The 18,367-nt window shown below is 43.1% G+C and overlaps 1 long non-coding RNA gene across 1 annotated transcript; it reads left to right on the forward strand.

Moving 5' to 3' along the window:
* The first annotated feature begins 517 nt into the window (after positions 1 to 517).
* On the forward strand, positions 518 to 5,431 carry LOC143781390 (uncharacterized). The gene is made up of 3 exons (XR_013216703.1): positions 518 to 552; positions 2,756 to 2,872; positions 5,293 to 5,431. It is a non-coding gene; the product is annotated as an uncharacterized LOC143781390 (long non-coding RNA).
* The last annotated feature ends 12,936 nt before the right edge of the window (positions 5,432 to 18,367 follow it).

Raw genomic sequence — 18,367 nt, forward strand, 5'->3', positions numbered from 1 at the left:
GGGTCTCAGGCAGAGAACCGTGCAGGCGGGCACCAGCTCAAGGAGGACTGTCCCAAGAAGGATCCGGTGTCATAGCTGCGATGGCATTCCTGGCACCTTTTCCTATTGGAACCGAATGAGGGGATGGCAGGAAACTGGTGACAATGAAAGCACGGATGGGACAAGAATTGTCTCGAGATAAGGCAGGGATTGCCGGAAGAAAAGTGACAGAGTTGACAGAAAGGATAGAGGCTGCTCAGAAGGCAGGGAGAGATCAGATTTCCCTTTGTGAAGTTTGTGCTGCAAATGTAATCAATGCCCTACTGGATAGTAAAGTTAACTGTGTCTCTGGGATGTTTTGTGGAGCTTAGGAACCCAGAGCCGAGATGTTAGAACTTGAAATGACTCTGACAGTGAACGTAAGTGTGCTGCTGCGCACACTGCACATGCAGCAGAAGGTACAGCCCGTTGCCACGACTACCACCCTAGCCCCCTTACACATGCGCCTTCAAAGATCACAAAGCATTCTGTGACATCATATGGCTGGTGTTGAGGGGTGTAGGAGCCAAAGAGGTGAGTATAAGGATGTTTTTTTAAGACTTTCATTGCCTTTTACGGTTGACAAAAAAATAGCCATTTAGCAGATTCTGCATGGAATCAAATAACAAAAAATCCATATTTTGGTGAATGTAGATTTTTGCAAAATTTTAGTAGAATTCAATCCCACTCCAATTTATTCACTCATCTATAGTATCCAGCCACTGGTGTTGAATAATCACTTGCCTGCTTGTTGAGCGGTTGATATTTTGGTCTTTGTAGCTTCATGTCATGTAGAGATTTTTTATTGCACGTCTTTGCATATTTTTCATGCCATGTCTGCCTAAACATTGGTACTGGTAAGATAGCAGGAAAAAATATATATTAATATATGTAATACAATATGTAGGATAATATAAAACAAATAATAACTACCGTAGATATGTGCTCAGTGACAATGTAGGAGTCCTCAGTGGTTGATACCTTTTAATGGCTAACTGAAAAGATGGTAACAAATTGCAAGCTTTCGAGGTTACGCAGGTCTCATCATCAGGCAACAACTGAACGAAATTCTGAAGAATCACATATTTATGCACAACATAGCACAGAAAAAAAAAAAAAAACATGGATAAGTGACAATGTAGCCATTGTAGTGTATCTGGAAACTGCCACCTTTATCATGTACAAGTGACCTTCAACTGCCTAAAAACAAGGTTTTTTTTCTCACAGGAAGTACCTTAACCCCTTTCTGACCTCGGACGGGATAGTACGTCCGAGGTCAGAAGCCCCTCTTTGATGCGGGCTCCGGCGGTGAGCCCGCATCAAAGCCGGGACATGTCAGCTGTTCTGAACAGCTGACATGTGCCCGTAATAGGCACGGGCAGAATCGCGATCTGCCCGCGCCTATTAACTAGTTAAATGCCGCTGTCAAACGCAGACAGCGGCATTTAACCTGCTCTTCCGGCCGGGCGGCCGTAAATAAGCGCATCGCCGACCCCCGTCACATGATCGGAGGTCGGCGATGCTTGTACATTGTAACCATAGAGGTCCTTGAGACCTCTATGGTTACTGATCCACGGCAGCTGTGAGCGCCACCCTGTGGTCGGCGCTCACAGCACACCTGATTTTCTGCTGCATAGCAGCGAACAGCAGATCGCTGCTATGTAGCAGAGGCGATCGTGCTGTGCCTGCTTCTATAGAAGCATGGCAAAAGTAAAAAAAAAAAGGTGAAAAAAATAAAAAAAATATAAAAGTTTAAATCACCCCCCTTTCGCCCCAATCAAAATAAATCAATAAATAAAAAATCAAACCTACACATATTTGGTATCGCCGCGTTCAGAATCGCCCGATCTATCAATAAAAAAAAGCATTAACCTGATTGTTAAACGGCGTAGCGAGAAAAAAATTAGAAACGCCAGAATTACGTTTTTTTGGTCGCCGCGACATTGCATTAAAATGCAATAACGGGCGATCAAAAGAACGTATCTGCACCGACATGGTATCATTAAAAATGCCAGCTCAGCACGCAAAAAATAAGCCCTCAACCGACCCCAGATCATGAAAAATGGAGACGCTACGGGTATCGGAAAATGGCGCATTTTTTTTTATTTTTTTTTTAGCAAAGTTTGGAATTTTTTCTCACCACTTAGATAAAAAATAACCTAGTCATGTTAGGTGTCTATGAACTCATACTGACCTGGAGAATCATAATGGCAGGTCAGTTTTAGCATTTAGTGAACCTAGCAAAAAAGCCGAACAAAAAACAAGTGTGAGATTGCACTTTTTTTGCAATTTCACCTCACTTGGAATTTTTTTCCCATTTTCTAGTACATGACATGGTAAAACCAATGCTGTCTTTCAAAAGTACATCTCGTCCCGCAAAAAATAAGCCCTCACGTGGCCAAATTGACGTAAAAATAAAAAGGTTATGGCTCTGGGAAGGAGGGGAGCGAAAAACAAACACGGAAAAACGGAAAATCCCAAGGTCATGAAGGGGTTAATATGTTAGTGCGTCATTTCCTTATTTTCAACCTTTAGAGAACATAGCATACATAATAAATACACATTATTATTCTAAGCGCTTCATTTAAAAAAAAAACATAATTGTTCCTTATTCATTCAAGTCTTTCTCGCGCTTGCTATGCATTCTGTGCCTACCTAGTATGTGAAAGTGGAGACAGTCGTATAGAGCTGAGATTCTGCCATTATGAGCCAAGTGCTCATTTATTTCCACGTTTAGTAACCATGGTGATGAATGAAGAAGCCATGGGGAGAAGAAATACAAAATGAAAAGGCCAGGCTTTGTTCAATGCAACAGCGAGGAGCCAAGAAAAAAAAGAGGAAAAGTAGAAATTGAGTTGGTGAAAGTTATGGAAAAATAAAGACTTAACAATAATACCCATCAGTTTAAAATGCGGGGGTTGTTATATCATCAGATAGTTAACCGCAATCATAAAAGAAATGCAATAGTCAATGAAGAAGTCATACAAATGACGTTTGCTTTTTTGAAATTAAATATGTATGTACTATATAATATAGTAGACAAAATAAACTGCTCCCCTTCACCAGTCTGGACGGAAAGCTCCTATGTGACAATATTTTATCTTCTTTATCATTTCAAGGCAACACATTCTATTCACAACTAAAGGTTGCTTTACACTTTGATGTTTTTTGGCTTTTCTACAGTAATTGAAATATAGTTTTGTAAGAGAGGAGTTTTGGGAGAGGGAGCGTCTGCGCGTCCTTCAGGAGTTACCTGATGTAGAGTTTAAACCGGCAGACAAGGGGGGCAACATTGTGGTATGGCCCAAGGCCCTCTATGAGAGAGAGGCCTTTCGCCAGTTACATAATACCACATGTTATAAAAAGCTTACGTTTAACCCCTTGTCCGCCTACTCTGCACAGCTAACATCTATCATTAATAATGCTCGGGAGGTGGGGACAATTACCAAGGAGTTGGCAGCAGCACTTGTGGTAATAGAGCCGACTGTCCCCACCTTCTACTTGTTACCTAAAATTCATAAGGACGCGCAGACGCCCCCTGGTCGCCCCATTGTGTCAGGGAGGGGAGGCTTCTTGGAAAACATCAATAAATGGATCGATTCTAAATTACAACCGTTGGTTGAGGGTTTACCATCGTTTTTGAAGGACACTGGTGACTTGTTGAGACAGGTGGACAGTATTTGTCTTGATAATGACATGATGCTGGTTACGGGGGACATTGAGTCCCTTTACACCAGCATCAGACACGAGGACGGACTAAGGGCAGTCACATTCTATCTGGGTACATCTAATTTACCTAGGGACATCATTGACCAAGTGATCCAGTTACTTGAGTTTACGCTGACGCACAATTTTTTTGTTTTCAAGGGGTCCTTCTTCCTACAGCTCTAAGGAACAGCCATGGGGGCAGCCTTTGCCCCGGCTTACGCCAATCTGTTCCTGGGGCTGTGGGAGAGGGACCTCTCCCTGCCGGATCAGTTGTCGCCGGTGTTCCGCGTCCTCTCCTGGACGCGGTACATCGACGACATATTGCTGATCTGGCAGGGGTCTGAGGCGGACCTCCGTGACTTCATGGTGTCAATAATAACATGTTAAATATCTATGTTACGTTTAAATATTTTGACACCGTGGAGTTCCTTGCCGTCACACTCAGACGTGATATACATGGGGAGATACAGATGGATATCTTCCGTAAACCGACGGCCACAAACATGCTTTTGCACGCTACATCCTCCCATCCTGGCCACATGGTTCAGTCGGTCCCTACGGGACAATTTTTGCGCCTTCGTAGGCTGTGCTCCACAGATGCGGACTTTTTCAAGCAAGCAGATGATCTTAGGGACCGACTAATTGAGCGTGGTTACAGTAATCGCAAAATAAAGAAGGCGTATAATAGAGCAAGATTTTCCACCCGGCACACATTGCTCTATGAAACTAAGAGGGATAAAAGTAAGGATGAGGTAGTTCGTTTTGTTACCAAATATCATTCCCATTTCCCCCACATGAGAAGGGCACTTGAGAGATCCTGGCATATTTTGAAAGCGGATCCGGTAATCTCTAGATTTCTCCCTGAGAGGGCATCTGTTACAGCAAGACGGTCCAGAAACCTACGTGACCATTTGGTCCATAGTCACTATGTTAGTGAGAAAACTACTTCCTTTTTGGACAAAATGGCGGGGAAGTATGGATGTGCTCCCTGTGGCCATTGTGTAGCGTGCTCCAATATTGATAAGTGTAATACATTTTAGAATGCCGAGGGTTCACGTCAATTTAATATTCGGAAACGGATTACACGTATTGATAGAAACGTAATTTACTATGCCGTGTGTCCGTGCGGCAAAATTTACGTAGGCATGACGACACGGCAGTTCAAAGTACGGGTTAGGGAGCACGTACGTGGTATTATAGCAGCAGTAACTGAATCTGACACATCCATGTTAAAAACTCTCCCCCGCCATTTTAGAGACCATCATGATTGTGACGCTGCCCTCCTTAGATTCCGTGGGATTGATAAGATAGATGTCGGTATCCGGGGTGGATGGATTTCGAAGCGGTTGGCTCAGTTAGAGTCCAGATGGATTTGGACTCTAAACACAGTCCATCCATCTGGACTTAAGAATGAGGCAAAGCTAATATTCTCATTATGATTGCCCATTCTGTATGGGGTATCGATTGACTCATTATAATTAATGGTGCTGCTGGCTCTGTGGTGGTTGTAGTTGATACCCTGCGTTTTGTTTTTAATTGTTGTTTCTTTTATATTTACTTTTATAGTTCCTACGTGTCTCCCTTACATTTATGTCTGATTGATGATCTGGTGCAAAGAGATCTATGGACAAGTGACGACGATGATCTTACTAAGGACACTATGATAATCAATGGATATCATCTAATGTTACAATATCATATGATCATTGCATCCATTGTGCCATCTGTGATTTTGTCTTACTTTTTGTGTTATATTATGTTTGTTTTTTTGTTTTGTGCTTACCCTGTTCCCCGTTGAGTTTTTGTGATATTGTATGATGTAATGTGGGTTAACAGGGGCTGCACCTGGGTGATCACTTTTATTACTGCGCGGCTGGGTAAGTTGCTTCCCGTACCTGTACACGCTCATCGGCCGGGCACTGCGCCTCTGGATGGCCTTCGGCGTCTCTTGGTGGCTGTGGTGTCCTTTCAGGACCTGCGGTCATGTGACGCCGACGCCATCCGGCGTCGCGGTTGCTAGGGAGATGTGCGCGTCATTTCCGGTCGGGTCCGCAACTTCCGGTTTTCGGCCACACATGGTTGGCCGGTATTTGAGCGGTGCAGGTATATAAGGTGGGAGACTTAATGGGATAGCAGGCCCCCTTTGAAGAAGGAAGGTCCGAAACGCGCGTCGGGGTGGACGGACCGGGCAACTGGGAGTTTCTTGTGCCGGGCATCGCCTACTAGCAGGTAATTATGGTCATGACATGGAGGTGCGGCGGTTGCCTTTAGATCAGCAATATGCTGACATTGAGTATAGGCACGTTTTGGCGGTAATTGAGGTTGACCCTTGGCCTTTTGTCTAGGGGTGTGCACAGTGTATTATACCCTGCCCATATGTGAGCTCATAATTGTTTGGCCTCACTTATTTCCCAGTGTCCTGGTGTGTTCTGACATATACAACATTCCACAATGCATGTTTCAGCTTTTGCATATTTCCCTCGTTTGTTGTATTTATTTGGTGTTTGACCTCATGTTTGGTCATTTTAATTAATAAATTATGAATTTTTCTACATATTTTTGGACCCTGTAATCATTCTGGTGTGTGGATTTTGGTGTATTTACATTGATGATAGGGGCAGTAGTCCTTATCGCATACACAGGGACCCTTTAATTGTTTACTGGGATCCACTGTGGTATAATGTGGCTTTGTTCGTTAAGGATTGTATATCAAGTATAGTTTTGTAGCAGCCACATCTAACCTGCAATGTCTTTATTACCATAGGCATATACTGTATATGCATTTATTTGCACTACCATAATGTGGTTTTCTGGGAATATTTTGCACTAAATGCACATTTAAAAAGTCACAGCAGCAACAAACTAGAGTTTTAACCAATCAGTGTGCTGCAAAGGAGAATGTATTGCCAGTACCTCCCACTGTGATTGTCATAGCTGTAATTCAACTTCTACCTGTATTGCTGAACACCGGACAACTACAGGAACATGGGTGCACACCAAACAGGCATAATCAAATAATGTCCAAAAAAGGTGACACTCACCATCTAAATTAAAATAGTCCTTTATTCAATGCATCAAAACGAGCACAGAGGGGGAGAGGTGGAAGCCTTCTGTGGACGACGGCCATTTTGCGCTAACTACGCTTCAGGTATAGGACCCGTTGAAGCGCAGTTAGCGCGAAACGGCCGTCGTCCACAGAAGGCATCCAATTCTCCCCCGTTGTACCCTTTTTAATGGATTGAATAAAGAACTGTTTTAATTTGAATGGTGAGTGCCACCATTTTTTCTTCTTTTTTGAACATTATTTCAATAAGGGTGCTGCACTTTCACAGTTTTGATTTCTAGAACAATATTTGATGCAGCTTCAGGAGTCACAAACAGGAGAAGAAACAAAAGAGAGTGTATCAGGTGTTTCTTAATTTCAAAAATAATAAACCGTACCAAAAACTGCATGCAAATAACCAGAAAGAGTTATGGTGGTCATATACAGTAGACAGCCTGTCAGCCGAACTATCTCTCTTGACTTCCTCCTGTACAGCAAATCTTGGCTCAGCCAAGTGCTCCTGTTTTCTCTGTGAGAGCCACTACCTCAATCACCTGCTAACAGATATCTCCTCACTGAACAAAAGGATAAAGCAATTTAATCCCAATTGCCCAAATCTTATTTACCCTGGCATTATCTATCAGGTGACAGTCAGGAGGCCCCCATACACATTAGATGGTCAGCCAATCCTGACAAATTCTTTCCCTATGTGTGCATAAGGAGAGACCTGTCAATGAAGGTTAGCGGGGTGTGGAGACCCATAGCCTCTGAGTAATCATCCAAGAAGCAAAGTCTCCTGCGGACTTCTCAATGAATCTTGGATGTATAGTCTGAGGCAGGTACCTCTCTACCTCACTCCTCATGACTGACAGGTTTCTCCTCTCCAAAGTATGTTTTCTCTGAAATGCCACAATGTTTTGAAGTAAAATATTCACTTTTGCAATAACGCAACCAGTTTTTGATTCATGGTGCCGATGGTTGGGGCAGCATGAATCTCCTGACAGGGTCGCTTTACATTGTGTTCTCTTGTCCATACCAAGTATTTCTATATATATTGGACATAAAGTATGTTCTTTTTTTCTCTGAGGCGGCCCCAGAATCAGCAATTTGGACAGTTTATTTTCTTTTCTTCTTTCTTTCTCACTTTCTTTCTCGCATTGTGCACCATGAAAGATATTTGGAAGATGTTTCAACATTTTAAAAACTTTTTATATTGCTGATTTCTCCTGTAATTGGAGCTGACATATTAGCAGCAATTACAGGGTAAATTCAGTCTACTGCCTGTACTGCAGAGCTGATCTGCAGCTCCTGCTCCTACCCAGCACCAGGAAATCATATGATCACTAGGATAGGAGATGGAATCTTTGTTACTGTTTTCCAAACTGTATACAGAGTGCTGAATGGACAATAGCTTTCTCTATGCTATTTGCAAAAAAAAAAAATTGATTAAAACAGGGGCGGACAATGACAGCTTGGGGCCCCTGTGCAAGAAATGTGTCTGGGCCCCCCTCCTTTTATGGCGACAAAGCTATCTAAATACTGTATATATAGCCACACATACATTCATATATAAATTTCATAGTCTCCTTTATTATGCATATTGCCATCCCTTATTACATAGTGCCCTCTCTTGTTGTGCACAGCTCGTCCCTTATCAGCCAGAAAAGCTGGAGTGTGTTATACGGTTTTTATCTCACCTAGCATCCGTATTCCAAGAGAGTGCTATGTGTGTGTTTTTTTCCTCACCTAACATCCGCAAGACATGCGTATGCAATCTATATGCAATGAGTTTTTAGCATCAGCTTTTACATACAGTAGTTCTCTATGTCATTTCAAGCTAGTTTTTTAATAAAAAATCTTATATACAGATAGATGTCATTAAGATATATAATCAGTGTAGTGCGGGAGGCTTACTGTACATGTATTTAGCTAATAATTAAATAAAAGATAAAAATGGCGTAGGGTGCCTCTTATTTTTTTTAACAAGCTGTGAGAAAGCCAACAGCCAGGGAATTTATAGTCTAAGAAGGGGGTAATAAACATGGAGCTTCAAAGGCTATTAATATCAATCAATTAATATCTTACAGCTGTCTTCTTTGCCTTTACTTGCTATTAACAAGGGGTGATCCCCCAAAAAATGATGTGGTATCCCTCCTAGTTTTAATGACCAGCAAATGCTAGGCAGACAGCTGCAGGCTAATATTAATAGCCAAGGATATTGGCCCCCTCCCAGATTAAGAACATCAGCCCTCAGTCACCCTAGAAATGACGCATCCATTAGCCTTGACTTTTCTTACTTGTTCTGGTGCGGTTGCAAGTGGGGTAACAATATTGGGGTTGAAGTCAACTTTGTAATGCCAGCTGACATCAAGCCCAGGGGTTAGTAATGCAGAGGCATCTATAAGACACACCCATTACTAACCCCGTCAGTTTAAGTTACAAAACACACAAAGTCCTTTATTTCACAAAAAAACTCCCTGATCCTTTTGGCCACTTATTAATCCCTTTACCCTCCAAGGTGGTTTGTATGTTAATGACCAGGCCAATTTTTACAATTCTGACCAGTGTCACTATATGAGGTATTAACTTTGGAACGCTTCAACAGATCCCACTGATTCTGGGATTGTTTTTTTTTGTGACATATTGAACTTCATGTTAGCTGTAAAATTTCTTTAAAATAACTTGAGATTATTTGTGAAAAAAATGGAAATTTGGTGAAAATTTTCAAAATCTTGCAATTTTAAAATTTTTAATTCTTATACCCTTAAATCAGAGAGATGTGTCACACAAAATAGTCAATAAATAACATTTCCCATATGTCTACTGTACATCGGCACAATTTTTTTTGGTAGGAAGTTATAAGGGTTAAAATTTGACCAGCAATTTTTCTTTTTTCCAACAAAATTTACAAAACCATTTTTTAGGGACCACCTCATATTTTGAAGTGACTTTGAGGGGTCTATATGATAGAAAATACCCAAAAGTTACATCATTCTAAAAACTGCAAACCTCAAGGTGCTCAAAACCACATTTAAGAAGTTTATTAGTCCTTCAGGTGCTTCACAAGAATGTGGAAAAAAAATAAAAATTTAACTTTTTTTCACCCAAAAATTACTTTAGACCCAATTTTTTTATTTTCACAAGGGTAACAGGAAAAAAGAGACCCTAACATTTGTTGTGCAATTTCTCTTGAGCATGCTGATACCCGATATGTGGGGAAAACTACTGTTTGGGTGCATGGCAGAGTGTTATGATCCCAATGGCAGAGGATCTCTGATATTCTGGCAAGATAGCAAAAATATAAATACTGCTCTAGGGAGGTGGAAACTGGACTAACCGCATACCTGATCCTGACACAAACAACTAAAAGTAGCCGGTGAACGTGCCTACATTGGTTCTAGACGTCTCGAGCCAGCCGGAGAACTGACTACCCCTAGAGGGAAAAAATAAGACCTCGCTTGCCTCCAGAGAAATTGAACCCCAAAGATATAGAAAGCCCCCAACAAATAATAACGGTGAGGCAAGAGGAAAACACAAACGTAGAGATGAACTAGATTCAGCAAAGTGAGGCCCAATAGTCTAGATAGCAGAAAATAGATAGTGGACTATGCGGTTAGCAGAAAACCCTACAAAACATCCACGCTGAACATTCAAGAACCCCCACACCGACTGACGGTGTGGAGGGAGAATATCAGCCCCCTAGAGCTTCCAGCGAGTCAAAAATCAAATGTAAAGCAAGCTGGACAAAAACACTGAATAATGCAAACGATCCAAATTGTGCAAAACAGACTTAGCTTTTCTTGCTTGAGATAACCACAGCTTCATGAGAAAAATGCCCAATTATTAGTCATATAGAATCAATAATAAATTATGTCAAATGGGCCATATCAGACATGTCTGTGGGAAAATCGCTAAGGAATATTGCACTACCATAGAAAAAATGCGATCAAAAATTCCCAACTAAGTATAATGAAAGATAATATAAATACTTTATTATAATCACATATAAAACATGGTATTACAGGTCAGGGAGGGAAGTATGAAAAAACAAACACAGAACATAATGTGCACTAGGAAAGGGTCAGGGGTACAAGCATGTGGACCCAAGGAATGAAATTATAAAAATCTATGGACCCTAGGGACTACTATATCGACACCATAGCAGGAAGCATTACCCAATAATATAGTTATAGCCAAAAACTCAGCCAGAGGGTTAATGCTGTAAATAAAAACCATAATTACCTGCACAGGCAGAGAAACACTCCAGGTCCACAGCGTGTACCCACCCCAACGCACGTTTCGGCGAGATACGCCTTTTTCAAGGGGTAACAAGTGAAGGGACATGACGCTCTTAAAATAGGAACCATCCACCAATCACTGCCAAATGTCGCAGCTGAATCAAACCAAAGGAGTGACATCATGACTACATGCATGCGCTGTGTTGTCATGGTAAAAAACGGCAATGCACCCCTGACCCTTTCCTAGTGCACATTATGTTCTGTGTTTGTTTTTTCATACTTATACGTATTTATATTATCTTTCATTATACTTAGTTGGGAATTTTTGATCGCATTTTTTCTATGGTAGTGCAATTTTCTTGCTTGAGGCAGACTGAAAGGAATCCGGAGGAGACCAAATAGGTCTGGATACAACGATGCCAGGCAAGAGACTGAGTCCAGAAGAGACTCAAATAGGAAACACCCGCTGCTTAACGACACAGCTGGAGCTCAAGCCTGCAACAAGACATACCTAGCACAATACCGTTAGTGACCACCAGAGGGAGCCCAGAAACACAGTTCACAACAGTACCCCCCCCTTGAGGAGGGGTCACCGAACCCTCACCAAGACCCCCAGGGCAATCAGGATGAGCAGCGTGAAAGGCATGAACCAAATCAGCCGCATGAACATCAGAGGCGACAACCCAGGAATTATCCTCCTGACCATAGCCTTTCCACTTAACTAAATACTGGAGTTTCCGTCTAGAGATACGAGAATCCAGAATCTTCTCCACCACGTACTCCAACTCGCCCTCAACCAAAACCGGGGCAGGAGGCTCAACAGCAGGAACCATAGGCACCACGTACCGCCGCAACAAGGGCCTATGGAACACATTATGAATAGCAAAAGACGCTGGAAGGTCCAAGCGAAAAGACACCGGGTTAAGGATTTCCAAAATCTTATAAGGACCGATAAAGCGAGGCTTGAACTTAGGAGAGGAGACTTTCAAAGGAACATGCCGAGAAGACAACCAAACCAAATCCCCAACACGAAGTCGGGGACCCACACCACGGCGGCGGTTGGCAAACCGCTGGGCCCTGTCTTGTGACAATTTCAAATTGTCCACCACATGGTTCCAAATCCGCTGCAACCTATCCACCACAGAATCAACCCCAGGACAGTCAGAAGATTCAACCTGACCCGAGGAGAGACGAGGATGAAAACCAGAGTTGCAGAAAAAGGGTGAACCCAAGGTGGCAGAACTAGCCCGATTATTAAGGGCAAACTCGGCCAGTGGCAAAAAGGTAACCCAGTCGTCCTGATCAGCAGAAACAAAACATCTCAAATAAGTCTCTAACGTCTGATTAGTTCGCTCGGTCTGGCCATTAGTCTGAGGATGAAAAGCCGACGAAAAAGACAAATCAATACCCATCTTAGCACAAAAGGATCGCCAGAATCTGGACACAAACTGGGATCCTCTGTCAGATACAATATTCTCAGGGATGCCATGCAAACGAACCACATTCTGAAAGAACAAAGGAACCAATTCAGAGGAGGAAGGCAACTTAGGCAAGGGCACCAAATGGACCATTTTAAAAAAACGATCGCACACCACCCAGATGACAGACATCTTCCGAGACACCGGAAGATCTGAAATTAAATCCATGGAAATGTGCGTCCAAGGCCTCTTTGGGATAGGCAAGGGCAAAAGCAACCCGCTGGCACGAGAACAGCAAGGCTTAGCCCGAGCACAAATCCCACAGGACTGCACAAAAGAACGCACATCCCGCGACAAGGAAGGCCACCAAATCTCTGGTACCAAAAATCCCAGGATGTCCCGCCAACACCGAAGAATGAACCTCAGAAATAACTCTGTTGGTCCATCCATCAGGGACAAACAATCTCTCTGGTGGACAACGATCAGGCCTATCAGCCTGAAATTTTTGCAGCCCTCGTCGCAAATCTGGGGAAATGGCAGACAAAACCACTCCCTCTCTGAGAATACCAGCCGGCTCAGAGACTCCCGGAGAATCAGGCACAAAACTCCTAGAAAGTGCATCAGCCTTCACGTTCTTCGAACCAGGCAGGTACGAGACCACAAAGTCAAAACGGGAGAAAAACAACGACCAACGGGCCTGTCTAGGATTCAGGCGCTTGGCAGACTCGAGGTAAATCAGATTTTTATGATCAGTCAAGACCACCACACGATGTCCAGCTCCCTCGAGCCAATGTCGCCACTCCTCAAATGCCCACTTCATGGCCAACAACTCACGATTACCAACATCGTAGTTCCGCTCAGCAGGCGAAAATTTCCTTGAAAAGAAGGCGCAAGGCTTCATCACGGAGCCATCAGAACTTTTTTGCGACAAAACAGCCCCTGCACCAATTTCAGAAGCATCAACTTCAACCTGGAAGGGAAGAGAGACATCCGGCTGGCACAAGACTGGCGCTGAAGTAAACCGACGCTTCAGCTCCCGAAAGGCCTCCACGGCCGCAGGAGACCAATTCGCAACATCAGAACCCTTCTTGGTCATATCCGTCAAAGGTTTAACCACGCTGGAGAAATTAGCGATAAAACGACGGTAAAAATTAGCAAAGCCCAAGAACTTCTGCAGGCTCTTAACAGACGTGGGCTGAGTCCAGTCATGAATGGCACGGACCTTAACTGGGTCCATCTCCACAGTAGAAGGGGAAAAAATAAAACCCAAAAAAGAAACCTTCTGTACCCCAAAGATACATTTTGAACCCTTCACAAATAGAGCATTCTCCCGCAAAACCTGAAACACCATCCTGACCTGGTTCACATGGGACTCCCAATCATCAGAAAAAAACAAAATATCATCCAGATAAATAATCATAAATTTATCCAGATATTTCCGGAAGATGTCATGCATGAAGGACTGAAACACAGAAGGAGCATTAGATAATCCGAAAGGCATCACCAGGTACTCAAAATGACCCTCAGGCGTATTAAATGCCGTTTTCCATTCATCTCCCTGCTTTATGCGCACAAGGTTATACGCACCACGAAGATCTATCTTGGTGAACCAACTGGATCCCTTAATCCGAGCAAACAAATCAGACAACAATGGCAAAGGATACTGAAATTTAACAGTGATCTTATTCAGAAGACGATAATCAATACAAGGTCTCAGAGACCCGTCTTTCTTGCCCACAAAAAAGAATCCTGCACCAAGAGGGGACGAGGATGGGCGAATATGTCCCTTCTCCAAAGACTCCTTTATATAACTCCGCATCGCGGCATGCTCTGGCACAGATAAATTAAAGAGTCGTCCCTTAGGAAACTTACTACCAGGAATCAAATCTATAGCACAATCACAGTCCCTATGAGGAGGAAGGGCACTGGACCTGGCCTCATTAAATACATCCTGAAAGTCTGACAAAAACTCAGGGATCTCAGAAGGAGTAGAAGAAGCAATAGACACCAATGGAGAATCGCCATGAATCCCCTGACACCCTTAACTAGACACAGTCATAGCTTTCCAATCTAAAACTGGATTATGGGCCTGTAACCATGGCAGACCCAAAACGACAACATCATGCATTTTATGCAGTACCAAAAAACGAATCACCTCCTGATGTACAGGAGTCATGCACATGGTCACCTGCGTTCAATACTGAGGTTTATTCTCTGCCAATGGCGTAGAATCAATTCCTCTAAGAGGAATAGGATTTTCCAAAGGCTCCAGGACAAAACCGCAGTGCTTGGCAAACGACAAATCCATCAGACTTAAAGCAGCACCAGAATCCACAAAAGCCATAACTGAGTAAGAAGATAATGAACAAATTAAAGTCACAGACAAAATAAACTTAGGCTGAAAAGTACCAATGGCGACAGGATTAACATTTTTCTTTAAACGTTTAGAGCATGCTGAGATAACATGTGTTGAATCACCACAGTAGAAACACAACCCATTTTGACGTCTATGATTTTGTCGCTCGGCTCTGGTCAGAATTCTGTCACATTGCATAGAATCAGGTGACCGTTCAGACAGCACCGCCAAAGGATTATCAGATTTGCGCTCCCGCAAACGTCGATCAATTTGAATGGCTAGAGCCATTGAATCATTTAGACCTGTAGGGATAGGAAACCCCACCATCACATCTTTAATGGCTTCAGAAAGACCATTTCTGAAATTTGCGGCCAGTGCACACTCATTCCATTGAGTAAGCACGGACCATTTCCGACATTTTTGGCAATATACCTCAGCTTCGTCCTGACCCTGAGAGATAACCAGCAACATTTTTTCAGCCTGATTTTCAAGATTAGGCTCCTCATAAAGCAAACCAAGTGCCAGAAAAAACGCATCAACATTCACCAATGCAGGATCTCCTGGCGCCAGAGAGAAGGCCTAATCCTGAGGGTCGCCGCGCAAGAAGGAAATAACAATCTTAACATGCTGAGCGGAATCACCAGAGGAACGAGGTTTCAGAGACAGAAACAATTTACAATTATTCCTAAAATTCAGGAATTTAGATCTATCTCCAAAAAACGGCTCAGGAATAGGTATTTTTGGTTCAGACATAGGGCTATGGATAACAAAATCCTGAATGCTTTGCACCCTAGCAGCAAGCTGATCCACACTAGAAGTCAAAGTCTGGACATTCATATCTGCAGCAGAATTTCAGCCACTCAGAGAAAAAGGGGATGGAAGAAGCTAGGCAAACTGCAGCAAAAAAAAAACAAAAAAAAAAAACTCAGAACTTCTTTTTAATCCCGCTTCTGCGATGCATTAAACATTTTCTTTTGGCCTGGCATTCTGTTATGATCCCAATGGCAGAGGATCTCTGATATTCCGGCAAGATAGCAAAAATATAAATACTGCTCTAGGGAGGTGGAAACTGGACTAACCGCATACCTGATCCTGACACAAACAACTAAAAGTAGCCGGTGAACGTGCCTACGTTGGTTCTAGACGTCTCGAGCCAGCCAGAGAACTGACTACCCCTAGAGGGAAAAAATAAGACCTCGCTTGCCTCCAGAGAAATTGAACCCCAAAGATATAGAAAGCCCCCAACAAATAATAACGGTGAGGCAAGAGGAAAACACAAACGTAGAGATGTGTTGTGAATTGACTTTTTGGCTCCCTCTTGTGGTCACTAGTGGTATGACTCTGGGATTGTCTTTCTTCAGTTTGGAACTCACCTGGGTCGTTAGTCCAGGGGTGTCGCTATATTAACTTCCTGGATCCATAGTCCAGTGCCTGGCATCGTTGTAATCAGATCCTTCTGTTGCTCCTGTCTGCTGGTCCTGGCTCTTGCAAAATTAAGCTAAGTCTTGCTTCTTTGTTTTTTGAGTTAATTGCTTTGCTCCTATTTTTGTCCAGCTTGTACTAAATGTGATTTCTGACCTTGCTGGAAGCTCTAGGGGGCTGGTGTTCTCCCCCCGGCCGTTAGTCGGTTCGGGGGTTCTTGAATATCCAGCGTGGATATTTTAATAGGGTTTTTGCTGACCATATAAGTCATCTTACTATATTCTGCTATTAGCTAGTGGGCCTCTCTTTGCTAAATACCTAGCTCATGCTTATGTTTGTCTTTTCCTCTTACCTCACCGTTATTATTTGTTGGGGGCTTGTATCCAACTTTTGGGGTCTTTTCTCTGGAGGCAAGAAAGGTCTTTCTTTTCCCTTCTAGGGTTAGTTAGTTCTCCGGCTGGCGCGAGATGTCTAGAACCAATGTAGGCACGTTCCCCGGCTGCTTCTATTTGTGGTGCTAGGATTAGATATAAGGTCAGCCCAGTTACCACTGCCCTATGAGCTGGTTTTTTGTGTTTGCAGACTTGGTATTATTTCCTGAGACCCTCTGCCATTGGGGTCATAACGGTATGCCAGGCCAACATTGAATGTTTAATGCATTGCAGAAGTGGGATAATAAGAAAGGAAATTCTGAGTTTTTTTTTTTTTTTTTATTCCTCTCTTCCTCCCCTTTACCTCTGAGTGGCTTGAGCTTGCTGCAGACATGAATATCCAGACCTTGATTACAAGTGTGGACCAGCTTGCTGCTCGTGTGCAAGGCATACAAGATTTTGTTACCAGTAGTCCTATGTCTGAACCTAAAATACCTATTCCTGAACTGTTTTCTGGAGACCGATTTAAGTTTAGGAATTTCAGGGATAATTGTAAATTGTTTCTATCTCTGAGACCCCGTTCATCTGGAGACTCAGCTCAGCAAGTTAAAATTGTTATCTCTTTTTTACGGGGCGACCCTCAGGACTGGGCCTTCTCGCTAGCGCCAGGAGATCCGGCATTGGCAAATATTGATGCGTTTTTTCTGGCGCTCGGATTGCTTTACGAGGAACCCAATCTTGAGGTTCAGGCAGAAAAAGCCTTGCTGGCTATTTCTCAGGGCCAGGATGAAGCTGAAGTGTATTGCCAAAAATTTCGGAAATGGTCCGTGCTTACTCAGTGGAATGAGTGTGCTCTGGCCGCAAACTTCAGAAATGGCCTTTCTGAAGCCATTAAGAATGTGATGGTGGGTTTCTCCATTCCTACAAGTCTGAATGATTCCATGGCGCTGGCTATTCAGATTGACCGGCGTTTGCGGGAGCGCAAAACCGCTAATCCTCTGGTGGTGTTGTCTAAACAAACACCTGATTTGATGCAATGTGATAGAATTCAGACCAGAAATGAGCGGAAAAATCATAGACGTCAGAATGGGTTGTGTTTTTACTGTGGTGATTCTACACATGTTATATCAGCATGCTCTAAACGCCTAACAAGGGTTGTTAGTCCTGTCGCCATTGGTAATTTGCAACCTAAATTTATTTTGTCTGTAACTTTAATTTGCTCATTGTTCTCTTACCCTGTTATGGCGTTTGTGGATTCAGGTGCTGCCCTGAGTCTTATGGATCTGTCATTTGCCAAGCGCTGTGGTTTTGTTCTTGAGCCGTTGGTTAATCCTATCCCTCTGAGGGGTATTGATGCTACGCCATTGGCGGAAAATAAACCGCAGTTTTGGACACAGGTAACCATGTGCATGACTCCTGAACATCGGGAGGTGATTCGTTTTCTTGTTCTGCATAAAATGCATGATTTGGTCGTTTTGGGTTTGCCATGGTTACAGACTCATAATCCAGTCTTGGATTGGAAGGCAATGTCTGTGTCAAGTTGGGGCTGTCAGGGTATTCATGGTGATTCCCCGCCGGTGTCTATTGCTTCCTCTACTCCTTCGGAGGTTCCTGAGTATTTGTCTGATCATCAGGATGTGTTCAGCGAGTCCAGGTCCAGTGTTCTGCCTCCTCATAGGGACTGTGACTGTGCCATAGACTTGATCCCAGGTAGCAAATTTCCTAAGGGAAGACTATTTAATCTGTCTGTACCTGAGCATACCGCAATGCGTTCGTATATCAAGGAATCTCTG

This window comes from Ranitomeya variabilis, chromosome 1 (genome assembly GCF_051348905.1).
Source record: "Ranitomeya variabilis isolate aRanVar5 chromosome 1, aRanVar5.hap1, whole genome shotgun sequence".
In the NCBI taxonomy this organism is placed as follows: domain Eukaryota; kingdom Metazoa; phylum Chordata; class Amphibia; order Anura; family Dendrobatidae; genus Ranitomeya; species Ranitomeya variabilis.